The sequence below is a fragment of the Giraffa tippelskirchi genome, chromosome 2 (assembly GCF_054371585.1).
Source record: "Giraffa tippelskirchi isolate mGirTip1 chromosome 2, T2T-mGirTip1v1.2.pri, whole genome shotgun sequence".
Classification (NCBI taxonomy): domain Eukaryota; kingdom Metazoa; phylum Chordata; class Mammalia; order Artiodactyla; family Giraffidae; genus Giraffa; species Giraffa tippelskirchi.
Window position 1 is genome coordinate 58,523,734 of NC_137276.1, and position 10,349 is coordinate 58,534,082.

A 10,349-nucleotide genomic window follows, 5' to 3' on the forward strand; every position below is an offset into this window, starting at 1 on the left:
GCCTAACACTCTCCACCCACCTTGTCTGGTGAGTGTGTGAGAAGGAAATGGACGTGCAGGGTATCTTAGTCCATTCAGGCTGCTATAACAAAGACACCTGAGACTGGGTGGCTTAACATCAAACATTATTTGTCACAATTCTGAAGCCTGGAAAGTCCAAGATCAAGCTACCAGCAGATTCAGAGCCTGGTGAGAACCTGCTTCTCAGTTCATAGAAGGCCATCTTCTTACTGTGTCCTCACATGGTAGAAAGGGGTCTCGTTTACAAGGACACTAATCCCCATTCATGATGACTCCATCCTCATGACCCAAACACCTCTCAAAGGCCCCACTTCTGAACAGCATCACATTGGGAATTAGGTTTCAACAAATGCATTTCGGGGAGACACAAACATTCAATCTCTAGCACAGGGACTTCTTTTCTTCTTGCCACTTTGAAATCTATCACCTGCAGAGAGCACATCTCTACAAGCCACAGGTTTTGCAGAGGCTGGCTAGTGTAACAGAACCTATGTTTTTCAAAACTACTATGATTAGATGGCTGAGTATCATCCCAGGTGTGTTAGTGAGTCTCCCATCTAAAGCAAAGTAATGTTCACCAAGTTGGCTTTATCAGGATCAAAGGCTACTGCCTGATCCCTTCCTGAGCAATGGGGGAAGACAGGGGGTGTTATTTTTAAGTCCCCTCAAATCCCCAAAGTCATAGATCCCATAGATACTGAAAGGGTAAAAAGAGAACACTATAAATGAATTTATGTACATAAATTCAATAACTTAAATGAAATGGACTTATTACCTCAAAGCAATAAATGACTAAAAGTCACCTAGGAAGAAATAGATAATGTGAATAGTCCTATATTTATTAAAGAAGAAGAGTCTGTCATTGAAACTCCAGGCCAAGATAGTTTTATTGCCATATTCTGCCAAATATTTAAAGAAAAATTACACCGACTGTATATAATAATTTCCAAAAAATAGAAGGAATAACCTCTTGACTCATTTTATACGGCCATTACTACTTTGAAGTCAAAATCATACAAAAATAGGGCATGAAGAAAAAGCTATACACCAATACCCCACATGAACATGCAAATATATTCAATAAAATATTAGCAAAATATATTAAAAAATAATACATGACAACAGAATTGGATTTATTTCAGGAACGGAGATTAGTTAAATGTTTTAAAACTAATGAACACAAGCTATAATATTAATAGGTTAAATAATAAAAGCCACACAATCATATCAATCGGTGCAGAAAAAATTTAACAAAATTCAACATACATTTGTGACAAAAATTTCAGCAAACTATGATTAGAGGAGAACTTCATTAACTTGATTTAGAGTATCTACAAAAATTTCATGGCTAACATCAAACTCAATAATGAAGTACTGAATGCTTGCCTTCCCCAAATAGAGAACAAGGCAAAGTTGTTCTTTCTCACAGCTGCTTATGCAGTATCATACTAGAAGCTCTAGCGCAATAAGGCAAGAAAAACAGATAAAAGGCATACAAATTTTAAAGGAAGAACTAAAACTATCGCTATTCATAGGCAACATGACTAAAAAACCCCCAAAGAATCTACAAAAAACAAAACAAAAATACTTATTATTGAGTTTAGCAAGGTTGCACAATATAAGGTCAACATGAAAAAATCTATCATATTTTTATATGCTGGCAATAAACAATTGGAAGCCAGAATTTTAAAAATCGATACCATGTACACAATTAAATTACTTACATACAAAATTCCCCAAAATTAAATAAATCTAAGAAAACATCTTCAGGACTTCCATGATAAACACTACAAAATGCTTATTAAAGGAATAATATCTAAATAAGTGGAGAGACATACTGTGTTTCTGGATTGAAAGACTCACTATGGTTAAGATGTCAGTTTTCCCTCAAATTGTTGTATAAATTTAAGGAACTCCCAAGCAAAATCCCAGCAGAATGTTTTGTAGATATGGACAAGCTGATTCGAAAATTTACAGAAAAAGTAACTAGAATAGCCATAACAAATTTGAAAAAAAATGATTTAGAGAAGTGATACTACTCCATTTTAAAGCTCCAGTAATCAAGAGAAGACTCTTTAAAGTCCCTTGGACTGCAAGGAGATTAAACCAGTTAATCCTAAAGGAAATCAACCTTGAATATTCATTGGCAGGACTAATGCCAGAAGATGAAGCTCCAATACTATGGCCACCTGATGCAAAGAGCTGACTCATTGGAAAAGACCCTAATGCTGGGAAAGATTGAGAGCAGGAGGAGAAGGGGATGACAGAGGATGAGATGATTAGATAGCATTACTGACTCAATGGACATGAGTTTGAGCAAACTCTGGGAGATAGTGAAGCACAGGGAAGTCTGGCGTGCTGTAGTCCAAGGGGGTCGCAAAGAGTCGAACATGACTTAGAGACTGAACAACAACAACAAAATCAAGACTGCAGGGCCTTGGTAAATAAGTAAACTGATAAAACGGAATAAATAACCCAGAAATAGATACAAATATGACCAACTGATTTTTGACAAATTCAATAGAGATGAGATTATCTTTGTAAGAAGTAGCAATGGAACAATTGAATATCCATTGCAAAATAGAAAACAAAACAAAAAAAAAACAAGCTCTTGCATTCTTTACACAAAATGGATTATGGATCTAAATTAAAATGATTAAACTTTTAGAAGAAAACATCAGGGAACATCTTCATGACCTTGAGTCAGGCAGAGTTCTTAGAAGTGACATTAAAAGCATCATTCATTAAAGAAACAAATTGATGAATGGGCCTTCATTAAAACTTTTTTCCTATGAAAGACACTGTTAAGAAAATGAAAGACAAACTACAGATTGAGAGACGATATTTGTAAACCACATACCTGACAAAGGACTTGTATCCAGAATACACAAATAACTCAAAGCTCAACAGAAGGAACATAAACGACCCAATAAAAAAAACTGGGCAAGCAATTGAGATACTTCCCCAAAGAAGACACACAGATGGCAAATAAGTTCATGAAATTCAAAATAAAATAAACATCCAAGATACCATTAGAATCTATCAGAATGGCAACAACAAAAAGCAAACAAAATCCCACAAATGCTGGTGAGTATATGGAGCAACTGGAACTCTATAGATTGCTGGAGAGAATGCAAAAAAGAACAGTCATTCTGGAAAACAGCTTAGTAGTTTCTTTTAAGGTTAAACATACACATACCATACGACCTAATGATCCATTACTGGGCGTTTACTCGAGAGAAATAAAAACGTGTTCATGCAAACAGCACTCCATTTATAATTGCCCAAAATGGAAACGGCCTAAATGTCCTTCAGTGGGTGAATGGATAAACACACTGTGGTCCATTTAAACACTGGGATACTAACTACTCAGCAATAAAAAAGAAGGGGTTTTTAATGCATGTCACAACACGAGTGCATCTCAAAGGCATTAGGCCGAGCAAAAAGCTACCTCATAAGTTTACATATTGTCTGATTCCACTTATATGACATTCTGGAAAAGGCAAACTATGGAGATGGAGAACAGATCAGTGGTTTCATGGGATACAGGTAGGAGGGTTGACAAAAAGCAGCAGCACAAGGAGTTTTGTGGGGGGATGAGTGATGGAACTGTTCTGTATCTTAATTATGATGGTGATTACATAAATCTATACTCATATAACTATATTCACACATGCACACATGATCCCAGCAGTATTCTCCACCAGCCTATGATGGTCACGTTAGCTCCGTTTTTATCCAGCCCTCCCAAGAAGGTCTGCTTCCAATGGACTCCTTGTTCCAAATGTTCCATGAAGACCTCTCAGCACAGCCACTGCTCCCAAGGCCCACCTAGCAAAGCTTCCCAGGAGGCGGTCTTCCTATGCTGGCCCAGAATCTGGTACTACCTCCGGCCCTCGGCACTGCCACCAGCACTGCCAAGCACCCAGCCATCAGGCAAGTCTGCCAGTGCTGAGGTGCTGCACTGGGAGATGCCCCTTCTAAGCCCCTGGGCAGTAGGAGAAACTATATTTTGCACAAAAGGGAAAAAGAGATCTGTCCCATTTTCTGCATCACGCTTTCGCAGAGATGTTGCAAAGTATTCCCAACTTATGAACATTTTTGTAGAAACAGCTCATTCATTTTTACTTCCACTAACAGCTGAGCCCTTATCCCCATTTTTTTCATCCTCTGCCCCGAGACGCTGGGCTGAAATGAGGTTCAGTTAAGTTCAGTTCTGTCGCTCAGTCGTGTCCAACTCTTTGCGACCCCATGAACTGCAGCATCTCTGTCCTTTACCAACTCCCGGAGTCTACCCAAACCCATGTGCATCGAGTCGGTGATGCCATCCAACCATCTCATCCTCTGTCGTCCACTTGTCCTCCTGCCCCCAATCCTACCCAGCATTAGGGTCTTTTCCAATGAGTTAACCCTTCACATGAGGTGGCCAAAGTATTGGATTTTCAGCTTCAACATCAGACCTTCCAATGAACACCCAGGATTGATCTCTTTTAGGATGGATTGATTGGATCTCCTTGCAGTCCAAGTGACTCTCAAGAGTCTTCTCCAACACCACAGTTCAAAAGCATCAATTCTTCGGCGCTCAGCTTTCTTCACCGTCCAACTCTCACATCCATACATGACCACTGGAAAAACCATAGCCTTGACTAGACGGACTTTTTTTGGCAAAGTAATGTCTCCGCTTTTAAATATGCTATCTAGGTTGGCCATAACCTTCCTTCCAAGGAGTAAGCATCTTTTAATTTCATGGCTGCAGTCACCATCTGCAGTGATTCTGGAGCCCAAAAAAATAAAGTCTGACACTGTTTCCACTGTTTCCCCATCTATTTTCCATGAAGTGATGGGACCAGATGCCATGATCTTAGTTTTCTGAACATTGAGCTTTAAGCCAACTTTTTCACTCTCCTCTTTCACCTTCATCAAGAGGCTTTTAAGTTCTTCTTCACTTTCTGCCATAAGGGTGGTGTCATCCGCATATCTGAGGTTATTGATATTTCTCCCGGCAATCTTGATTCCAGCTTGTGTTTCTTCCAGCCCAGCATTTCTCATGATGTACTCTGCATATAAGTTAAATAAGCAGAGTGACAATATACAGCCTTGACGTACTCCTTTTCCTATTTGGAACCAGTCTGTTGTTCCATGTCTAGTTCTAACTGTTGCTTCCTGATCTGCATACAGGTTTCTCAAGAGACAGGTCAGATGGTCTGGTATTCCCATCTCTTTCAGAATTTTCCACAGTTTATTGTGATCCACACAGTCAAAGGCTTTGGCATAGTCAATAAAGCAGAAGTAGATGTTTTTCTGGAACTCTCTTGCTTTTTCGATGATCCAGCGGATATTGGCAATTTGATCTCTGGTTCCTCTGCCTTTTCTAAAACTAGCTTGAACATCTGGAAGTTCATGGTTCATGTATTGCTGAAGCCTGGCTTGGAGAATTTTGAGCATTACTTTACTAGCATGTGAGATGAGTGCAATTGTGCGGTAGTTTGAGCATTCTTTGGTATTGCCTTTCTTTGGGATTGGAACGAAAACTGACTTTTTCCAGTCCTGTGGCCACTGCTGACTTTTCCAAATTTGCTGGCATATCGAGTGCAGCACTTTCACAGCATCACCTTTGAGGATTTGAAATAGCTCAACTGGAATTCTATCACCTCCACTAGCTTTGTTTGTAGTGATGCTTTCTAAGGCCCACTTGACTTCACATTCCGGGATGTCTGGCTCTAGGTGAGTGATCACACCATCTTGATTATCTGGGTCGTGAAGATCTTTTTTGTACAGTTCTTCTGTGTATTCTTGCCACCTCTTCTTAATATCTTCTGCTTCTGTTAGGTCCATACCATTTCTGTCCTTTATTGAGCCTATCTTTGCATGAAATGTTCCTTTGGTATCTCTAATTTTCTTGAAGAGATCTCTAGTCTTTCCCAATCTGTTGTTTTCCTCTATTTCTTTGCACTGATCGCTGAGGAAGGCTTTCTTATCTCTCCTTGCTATTCTTTGGAACTCTGCATTCAGATGGGAATATCTTTCCTTTTCTCCTTTGCTTTTTGCTTCTCTTCTCTTCCCAGCTATCTGTAAGGCCTCCTCAGAAAGCCATTTTGCTTTTTTGCATTTCTTTTCCGTGGGGATTTGCTTGATCCCTGTCTCCTGTACAATGTCACGAACCTCTGTCCATAGTTCATCAGGCACTCTGTGTATCAGGTCTAGTCCCTTAAATCTATTTCTCACTTCCACTGTATACTCATAAGGGATTTGATCTAGGTCATACCTGAATGGACTAGTGGTTTTCCCTACTTTCTTCAATTTAAGTCTGAATTTGGCAAGAAGCAGTTCATGATCTGAGCCACAGTCTGCTCCTGGTCTTGTTTTTGCTGACTGTATAGAGCTTCTCCATCTTTGGCTGCAAAGAATATAATCAATCTGATTTCGGTGTTGACCATCTGGTGATGTCCACGTGTAGAGTCTTCTCTTGTGTTGTTGGAATAGGGTGTTTGCTATGACCAGTGCGCTCTCGTGGCAAAACTCTATTAGCCTTTGCCCTGCTTCATTCTGTACTCCAAGGCCAAACTTGCCTGTTACGCCAGGTGTTTCTTGACTTCCTACTTTTGCATTCCAGTCCCCTATAATGAAAAAGACATCTTTCTGTGATGTTAGTTCTAGAAGGTCTTGTAGTTCTTCATAGAACCAGTCAACTTCAGCTTCTTCAGCATCACTGGTTGGGGCATAGACTTGGATTACTGTGATACTGAATGGTTTGGCTTGGAAACAAACAGAAATCTTTCTGTCATTTTTGAGATTGCATCCAAGTACTGCATTTTGGACTCTTTTGTTGACCATGATGGCTACTCCATTTCTTCTAAGGGATTCTTGCCCACAGTAGTAGATATAATGGTCATCTGAGTTAAATTCACCCATTCCAGTCCATCTTAGTTCGCTGATTCCTAGAATGTCGACGTTCACTCTTGTCATCTCCTGTTTGACCACTTCCAATTTGCCTTGATTCATGGACCTAACATTCCAGGTTCCTATTCCAGAAGCGAGGCGGCTGTGACAGCTCGGCGCAGAAGCGTGGCCGAGAGGAGCTAGGCCGGGCCGGGGGCCAGGAGCCCGGGGCGGCAGCCGAGAGAGGCTATGCTGGGCCGGGGGCCGGGGGCTGGTGGTGGCAGCCGACAGGGCCTAGGCCGGGCCGGGGGCCGCGGGCCGGGGGTGGTGGCCAACACGGGCTAGGCTGGGCCGGGGGCTGGGGGCCGGCGGCGGCAGTGAGAGGAATTACCCAAGGCCCAAGGTAAGAGAAACCCAAGTAAGACAGTAAGTGTTGCGAGAGGGCATCAGAGGACAGACACACTGAAACTAAAATTACAGAAAACTAGCTAATCTGATCACACGGACCACAGCCTTGTCTATCTCAATGAAACTAAGCCATGACGTGTGGGGCCACCCAAGACGGATGGGTCATGGTGGAGAGGTCTGACAGAATGTGGTCCACTGGAGAAGGGCATGGCAAACCACTTCAGTATTCTTGCCTTGAGAACCCCATGAACAGTATGAAAAGGCAAAAAGATAGGACACTGAAAGATGAAATGAGGTGAGAGACGCCAAATTGTAACTCAAACTCAGATCTCCCTCCAACCCCTGAGGCTTCCTCTTCCTTTAGGATCACTGGGGTCCCAGGAAATACTGGGGTCCCAAAGACATGCATACCCTAATCACTGGAACCTTAGAATGGGTTATGTTACACAGCAAAAATGACTTAGCAGGCATAATTCAGGTTATGGGCTTAAAACATGGAGAGTATCTGAATTAGTTGGGTGGGCCTGCTCTAACCATGTGAGCCTTAAAAAGCAGAGCACTTTCTCAAGTGGAGACAGAAGAACTGAAGCAGAAGAAGCCGAAGAGATCGGAGCACGAGAAGGATTTGCTGTCATTGCTGGCTTTGAAGACAGAGGAAGCAATGGGATAAGTAAAGTAGGGGGTGTTACCAGTGACGGAGATCTCCCACAACAGCCACAAAAGACAGAACTGGATGAGGCTGGGAGTAGAGTCTCCCCCAGCACCTCCAGAGAAGAGTCCTGGCCAGTCAATACTCTGACCTTGGCTTTGTGAGACCTTGACTAGAGAAACCTGCCCAGCTCACCCAGACTTCTGACACACAGAACTATGTACTGATAAACTCAAGTTGTTTTTGAGCCCCTAAGCTTGCAATTGTTTTTATGACAGAGATAGAAAACAGCTGCAGTCATCATGCAAATAAACTCCCAGCAGGCCCTTCCAACACACCCAGACATGACTGAACCCCCGCCCTGGAGTCAACCTGGGGCCCCTCTGGAATGTCTGTTGTCTCTTCTGTATGTTTCATCTCCTGGTCCAGCAGCCTTGTCCCCAGCAAAGGGGCGGGATCAGCAGGAGCTGGCAGATGCGTCCCTGAATCAGCCACAGAGGGACCCTCACAGAGCCCAAGAATTATTTAATTTGAACAAATACATTCTAACTCCTCCTTCACAAGCCCACCCCAGATGGTTCACGGCTTCAAATTGAGGCAACCACACAAGCTCCCTATCAGCCTCCTCTAAGTCCCTTCTAGAATGCAGGCAGATTGTAAACAGTGACCAAGGAGAAATGGGGCAGGCTTAACCTACCTCCTCTGGGACCCAGAGCCAGCCCTGTGTCCCTTCCTTGGTTCAGTTTTCCTCTGCTGGAACATGAGGGGGAGGCCCAGATGGGCCCCAAATTCCTTCCAGCCTTAGAGATCTAGAAATAGAAGATGCCCCAACCCCCACCATCACCACCACCAGGCTGTGTTGGCTCCTGAAAAGGAAACTCTTGCTCAGCCGGGAAGTGGCAAGGAGCCCACTCCAGCAGGAGCCCTTCCGAAACAGAAGTCGGGAATGGAACATCCCAGGACGTGTTTGAGTATCTATTCAGTGTTACAGCAGAATCGTGTACCCCCAAATATGTAATGAAGTACCAACTCCTAGAATCTGTCAATGTGATCTTATTTGGAAAAAGGATCTTTGTGGAGGGAATTAAGATAAGGTTATTGGGGTGGGCCCAAACCCAGTGTGGTTGGTGTCCTTATAAGAAAGGAAAAGACAGAGACACAGGAGGGAGATGACCACGTGAGGGCAGAGGTAGAAACTGAAGTGATGCACCTATGATCCAAGGAACCCCAAGGATTGACGGCCACTTCCGCTGGAAGTTAGCAAGAAGCAAGGAAGGATTCTCCCCTACAGGTGTCAGGAGGAGCATGGTCCTTTCGGCATCTAGATTTCGGATGTCTCCCCTCCAGAACTGTCAGAGAGTGACTTCTTATGGTTTTAAAGCCAGCTAGTTTGTTGTCCTTTGTTACAGTGTCTTTAATGAATCCAGTTGGCCAGTAAATATTCATCAAACCACGTGTCAGGCGGTGGCCTGGGCACTGCAGATAGAAAAGGAACCCAAACAGATGAAATTTTCCATCCCTGGGACATTTTCACTGAACTATTGTTTCGAGGGAACAAGGAATTTGTTGAAAAGGTATGGTTAGGAGTTTAGAGAGTGTCCATAGCCTCCTTGATTTATTTCGAATGAGATATGCTGTGCTATTTTCTGGTCATTTTCCAAATAGAATCACAGAATTTTAGAGCTGGAAAGGACCTTTGCTATTTCCCTAGGCCAAAGTCATGATTTCTCCAGTCTAGGAACTTAAGTTTAGAGAGAGGAGGTGCTGTTTCCAAACTAACACTTCAAGCTGGGGTGATGCATGCCCAGGGCTCCAGTCTGTGTGGATCTTGGGCTGGGAATGAGGTCCATGTGGACCACGGATTGGTGGGGCTCAGGGAATGGGGTTTTCTGGGACCCAATGTTGGGGACTCCCAGGGTGCTGTGAGTTGGGGGCTTGCTGAGACAACCAGGAGGCTCTTCAGTGGTGAGAGGACACCCACCACTCCATCCCAGGCATTTCACTGTTTAGGACTGCTAAAGGGACACAGGGCAGGAAGAGAATGAGTTAGGGTGACATTGGTTTGAGCCTTAAGAGTGGCTGAGAGTGAACGAGTTGAAGCGAGAGCCTGCTGCCTGCCATGTATCTCCTGTGCCAGACAACTCTGTCTTACTATGGGAGGCGAAAGGCACCAGGGGGAAGAAATCCCTGGAAGGTGGAGGCACGGGGAATAGTCTCACTTTCCAGCTGAGGCCCAGCCTGGCTGTCGGGCTGAGGACCCAGCAGGGACAAGCAGGTAGGGATTAGTGGTAAGGCTGGCCTTTGGACTCAGACAGACCAGAGGTCCATTGCCAGTGGCGTGACCTTGGGCAAATTAAGTCATCTCTCTGGGCTTCCACTTTCTTCATTTACA